Here is a 6528-nt window from a genome sequence, read left to right as displayed (position 1 = left end):
CCTAGAAAGGTCAGGTCACTCACCCAAGGTCACACAGCCAACCAGTCCACACACAAATTCTCAGGGAGTGAAACAAGGAAGTAACATGGAGTAGACCAGCTATCTCTATGGAAACTACTTCTCCGGGCTATCACGATTGCTTTAGTTTCCTAGGGAGATGTCAAAGTGTACTACTACTACCCTTAACGTAAAGAAAACAAAATTCCTCCCTGCTGCACCAAGAGGCCATATCATGATAAACGAAGGGAAGCGTGAAGCTGTCCAGGATTTCATTTTATTGGATGCACAATCAATGCTCATGGAAGAAGCAGTCAAGAAATCAAATGACGCATTGCACTGGGCACATTTGCTGCACAAGACTTCTTCAAAGTGTTGAAGAGTAAGGATGTCGCTTTGAAGACTGTGGTGCGCCTGACCCGAGCCGTGGTGTTTTCAGTTGCCTCATGAGCGTGTGCAAGCGGGACAATGCATAAGGAGGAATGTTAACAATATTGAACTGACCATGGGCTGCCAGGAGAACAGGCAAATCTGCTTTGGAAGAAGGACGGCCAGAATGCTCCTGAGAAGGGGGGACGGCCAGACTTTGTCTCACCTACGTTGGCCATTTTCTCAGGATGGACTGGTCCTTGAAGAGGAGCATCATGACTGGTAAATTACAGGGTGAGTGGAAACGAGGATGGCCTTCACCGAGACGGACTGACATACTGGTTGCCATGAGGGACCCTAACCGAACGGTGGTGAGGATGGTGGCTCTTGAGTGATTTCACATGGCTTCACATGGCTGTTCCGCCTCCCTGCTTGCTGCTTTGTGTGTGTAATCCCTTTCTTTATAGCTCAAAAGAGATTGACTCAAGAGACTAGGAGCTAATGTTGTTCATTAACATAATAAAGAAATGCCACTCCCAAATGGGGAATAACCACAGGGCACCCCCCACCATCACCAAACACAAACAAGGAACCACTGCTATCAACCCTACATACGGTTTCCAAGGCTATCAAGCTTCATGGGAGCAGGCAGTCTTGTCTTTCTTCCCAGGAGAGGCTGGTGGGCTTGAACAGGCGACCTTGTGGTTAGCCATCGTATGCTTACCCAACATTGCCACCAGAGCTCGTCTAACTTAAGACAACAACTAAACCCTCACAGGCATCAAGTCCATTCTGACTCTTGGCCACGCTCTCCACAGAACGGAGTAGAACTGCCCCTGTGAAGAGAAAGCCTTGTTTCCCCCCAACAGAGCAACTGGTGATATCAAACTGCCAGCTTCTCACTTAACAGTCCAATGGGAAACCCAAATTCATTTCGCAATTTGTTTAGGGAAACAAATGAAAATAGACCAGAGAGACGGCTCAGGGAAATAACACGACACTGAGGGAGCAAGGGAAAACAGGCAGTCTGATTCAGTGGGTCTAGATGAGGAGTGGGGACCTTTTTTCTGCCAAGGGCCTTTGGATATTATAACATCCTTCGTGGGCCATACTGGGGTAACACTTAACTAACTCTCCCCTAATGTAAGGGCTGCAACTGCTTCTCTCGGTGAGGTGTGATGCTAGCTGGTGATGAGGATTTTGCAAGCCTGAAAAACCTTTAGGCCAGACATTCCCGACCCCTGGTCTAGATGGATCCAAATCTTAGTCGTTCTTGACATCTTACCTGATTAACCTCCCTAGGCTTCAGTTTCCTCATCTCTTAAATGGAAATAAAGATTGTCATCTCGATGCATTGTGAGTTTTGAGATAATATATTCAACGCATAAGTACAAGGAAATGGAGGCATTTGAAGTGTTTCATGAAGGAAAAAAAAGCAACAAGCTCTCCAACTCTGTTACAATAATGCAAAAGGATTTATTGAAAGTATAAGAACACTCAAATGGAGAATTATAGACTTGCACCTTGCAGAGACCAGAAACCTGGTTTCATAAAAATAGATAGAGGTTAGACTCAGATGTAACAGAGTATAGATTATTTTCATTGGCTGGCTAATGTAAGTTCTGATTGGCTACTTTGGGCAAATCATTAAGGAAAATGCCAGGCAAGTTCTTTGTATACACATCATTCTGCAGATCTACTTTCAACCATATTCTTCCCGAGTGAGCCTGTGTGCTGCGCCTGGATACACCTCACAGAGGGTGGCCCTCAGAGCAGTTCGGCTTTGACAGATAATCCCGAACCGTCTGTGGCTGCTGCTTGGGAGCTGGATGAGCAGCGTGCAGAATTCCCTAAGGAATAGATTACCAGAAGAACAAACACATCAGTCTGGAGGAAGGACACCCAGAATGCTCCCCAGAAACAAGGATGACGTCGTGACTTTGTCTCTCTTACTTTGGATATGGCGTCAGGAGGGACCAAGCATTGGAGAGGGATATCAGGTAACGTTGAGGATCGGTGAAACAATGAGAGGCCCTGGAAAAAACTGACACAATGGCAGCAACGATGGGCTCCAACATAGCAACGGTGGTGAGGGTGGTCCAGGGCCCGACAGGGTTCCATTGTGTGATAGGCCAAGTCGCTAGAAAAGGAGTGTGGTAGAGAAGTCTGACTTCCTTTAACCTCACAAAGTGGGAGGTGAATCACGATCAACATCAACAACCCAGGGCTGGTGGCTCGGAGGCAGACGTCCAACATACCTCCCCTCTCCACCTTTTACCAACTCTGACACCAGCTGTCCCTCCCATGGCACTTTCTATTTCTTTTCTGCGTTCGGTAAGTTGTGGCAATGGCCACACAGCAGTCACAGACAAACTTTGTGATTACTGAGTTTATTAGAGAAATAACAGGTTACAATTCTTCTGGTGGTCGTCTAAACCATGCCCTCTAGGCAGGCTTCTCCCTGGCCTGGTTTACAAAGCTCGTTAGCTTTACAGTAAGTGGCTCAGAGCACCCCACTCTGCCGGTAAGCCTTGGTGCTCAGCTCTCTTGCTCTGTGGGTTGACACACCCACTGTGGTAGTTACATAATCTGGTGTCAATTTGAGGATTCAGAGTGAAGGGGTGGAGTCTAGCCTGTCAATCAGGTTATAGCCAATGAGGCCTCTGTGTGGGCATGGCCTTCTCCTGAGGCTTCTGGGAACTCCAGTATCCCTCCTTGGAGGTGGGAGACACTCTCTCTTGGCTCACTCCCTGGGAGACATTGAAGCTGACAAGGCACATGGAGCTAGGCTAGTGCCCTGAGCTGGGAGAGCCATGTGGAGACCCCTGCCAGTGCTGACATGGTGGAATCCACCCGCGTTGGATGCACAAGACTTTCCACCCACTGACCTGTGATCGTCCGGCATCATTGCATGTGTTTCATGAGTCTGAAGAGGAATTTGTAAATTGGTATTGGGCATATGGGCTAATACTGGACTTACGGGCTTCATCTGGACTGGGCTGGGATGTTTTCTCACTATTCAATTGCTCTTGTATATAAAGCTCTTTCCTATACAATATGAGTGTCTCCCTGGATTTGTTTTTCTAGTCTACCCAGATGAACACACCCACTTACCACCACCTAGCTCTGTGGGTCTGGAAGCCCACATGACATCCTGCTGTGTTATTGCAGTCTTATGCAGGCTTCCTGCTTCTGCTACCAGCGCAGCTCATAAACTTGTGCTGTTTCTGGTGTTGCAGCTCTGTCTCCTGGGTGTAGCTGGACGTGCTCACCTCCCGTCTCTCCTTGTTGGTAGTGGTGAGCACCCCCCAACCCCCACCATCAGCCTGTGAGATGGCTCATTTTAAACCTTGTAGGATGGCAAAACTGACTAGTCCCCTTGTTAGGTTTCCATACACCTTATTTGATGGTGCTGCCTTCACAAGTGAGCCATCACTGGGTGGGACTAGCAAAAGCTATAGCTGGAAGTGCCATATTAAGTGATTCACTGCACTCAGGCACTATGAGTTCTAACTGATCTCTGGCATATTTAAGTCTGTTGTGCATAGTGCGTCAATCCATCTCATTGAGAATTTCCATCATGTTTGCTAACCCTCTAGTCACTACTATGTAATTTACCACATGAACTTGTGTTTGTTGAATAAATGCTTAATTGTTTTCTTGCCTCCCTTATGTAAGAGAGACCTTAAAAAAATTGGTGGAAAATTTTCACTATCTTTTAATTCCATGTTTACATACATCTTTTGAAGTTCTCAATGTATAATATCATTCATTAAAGCATTCACATTTTCTACCAGCTTTTGACCAGAAGTTGTGCCAGAAGTTGTGCTCTCTAATTAGATTATAAATGCTTCTGGGCAAAGACGTGGGCTTTGAGTTACCTGAAACTTCAGGACCATTCTGGACAAACTATACAGTACTTCCATATTTTCACACAATTATGGTGTCCTTGGAAAATCAGTGGAGGGGCACTTTTTCCATTTGGTCATTGAGCTGGTTAACAAGAAGTTCTTTATAATTGCTTTGCGAAGTTTAAAAGTCTTCTGAAAGTGAACAGTTGTGTTATTCTCACTGCTATTCCCCCATTTTACCTCTAAGTTCCAGTAGCCAGTACACTGGCTACAAAGAACTTAGAGACAATACTCATGCTTAAAGGGTTTATTAAGGAAATTAACAGGCTGTAATGCAAATGAGAAATGCTCAGGATACAGTTATTCATCAGCATAGGTTAGAGTTCTCTCAAGCCTGCTAATAATACGCTCAAAAGGGCATGCCTCTCTGCTGTAAGCCTCAACTGGAAGACATTCAGCTCAAACTCCACGACTCAGCAAACCCAGCTCTGCATCAAGTGCCCAGAGACCCCCCACTCCAATAAGCCTCAGCCTGAAGGCACTCAACTTCACTTCCATGGGCCAGCAAGCCCAGCTTCCCCAGTTCAGTATCCGAAGGGTCCCCACTCCACAAGCCAGCCTCCTGCTGGAAAGCACTCAGCTCCCTTGCTCTGCGCACAGGACGTTCCCCACTCTGCCTCCTGTTCTGGCTTCGGACTGCCGCTGCTCCTCTGATGTCAAAGTTAGCTCCTGGATCCAGGAGGCTCATTACACAGGATCCCAGGGGCAGTGGACACGGTCCACTCCTGGTTCTTGCTGGTAAGGAAATCCTTTCTCCTACCGCTCAGAGGACTAATTTCATCTGCCGCAGGATGACATTCCGGGGATGTTTACAATTACAAGTGAATCTTCTCCGTATCCTCCCCCCACTTTCTTATGAGAGCTCCGCCGGAAAGGGTCCTTTGGTAGGCATTAGAGGATTTGGCTAGAAGAGCCACAGTAAATCATTCCCTGCCCCTCCAACAGTCCCCGTTCCTTATGTATGTTGCTGTTAGTTGTCATTGAGGCAGCTCCTTTTGCATGACAGACTGGAACATTCCACGTCACGATCACTGGTATATTTAAGTCTGCTGTTGCGCCTAGTGTGTCCATTCATCTCACCGAGGACTTCCCTCATTCTTGCTGACCCTCTACCAAACATGATGCTCTTTGAAGTCTGGTCTGTCTGTCCTTCTGGCAGTCCACAGTGCGCTCGGTATTCTTCACTAACACCGTAATTTGGATGCAGCGAGTCGTCTTTTCATGGTTCTGCTCTTATATGCATCTGAGGCGACTGAAAAGGCCAGGAGGCTTATGCCAAATTCAGCTTAGTCATCCAAGTGACATTTTTGCCTTTCAAAACTTTTTTTAAATCATTTTATTGGGGCTCGTAAAACTCTCATCAAAATCCATCCATCCATCCATTGTGTCAAGCACATTTGTACATTTGTTGCCACCATCATTCTCAAAATATTTGCTTTCTGCTTTAGCCCTTGGTATCAGCTCCTCATTTTCCCCCTCCCTCCCTCACAAACCCTTGATAATTTATAAATTATTATATTTCATGTCTTACACTGACTGATGTCTCCCTTCACCCACTTTTCTGTTGTCTGTCTCCCATGGAGGGGATTATACGTAGATCATTGTGATCGGTTCCCGCTATCTCCCCTCACCTTCCCCTTCTCCTCCTGGTATAGCTACTCTCATTCTTGGTCCTGAGGGGATGATCTGTCCTGGATTCCCTGCGTTTTCAGCTCTTAACCTGTACTCGAAGAAACACATTTTCTACAACGATGTAAGTAATTTCTTTGGACTTCTTGAGAAAGTAAGATCCTTTAAAGGGCGAGTCCAATCTAGTCATAGTACCGTCACATATTATCTTTGATTGCAAGGCTTTCAAGCAACATGGGACAAGTCCCTCCCAATGCGGACGCTGGGGACAGACAAACGTTAAGTCTTCATTCCTCTGCTCTGTGACATTAAGCTAGGTAAGGACTCCCACCACGCCCACCACTTTCAGCCTTCTGGACTGTGAGTTACCTGAGAGCACAGACCTCACCTTTTCCCGCAGTAGCCCTCCCTCCCAGCAGGATACCTGACCCAGAACTGATTATCAAATGTTTGTTGAATTAATTTTTTTAATCATTTTATTGGGGCTCATACCACTCTTATCACAATCCATACATACATCAATTGTGTAACGCACACTTAGACATTCGTTGCCCTCATCATTCTCAAAACTCGTTTTCCGCTTGGGCTCCTGGAATCAGCTCCTCATTTTCCTTCCCCCCCT

Source organism: Echinops telfairi, unplaced genomic scaffold (genome assembly GCF_000313985.2).
Source record: "Echinops telfairi isolate 266 unplaced genomic scaffold, ASM31398v2 ScPeMD7_443;HRSCAF=831, whole genome shotgun sequence".
NCBI classification, from domain to species: domain Eukaryota; kingdom Metazoa; phylum Chordata; class Mammalia; order Afrosoricida; family Tenrecidae; genus Echinops; species Echinops telfairi.
This window is presented reverse-complemented; position numbering follows the sequence as displayed.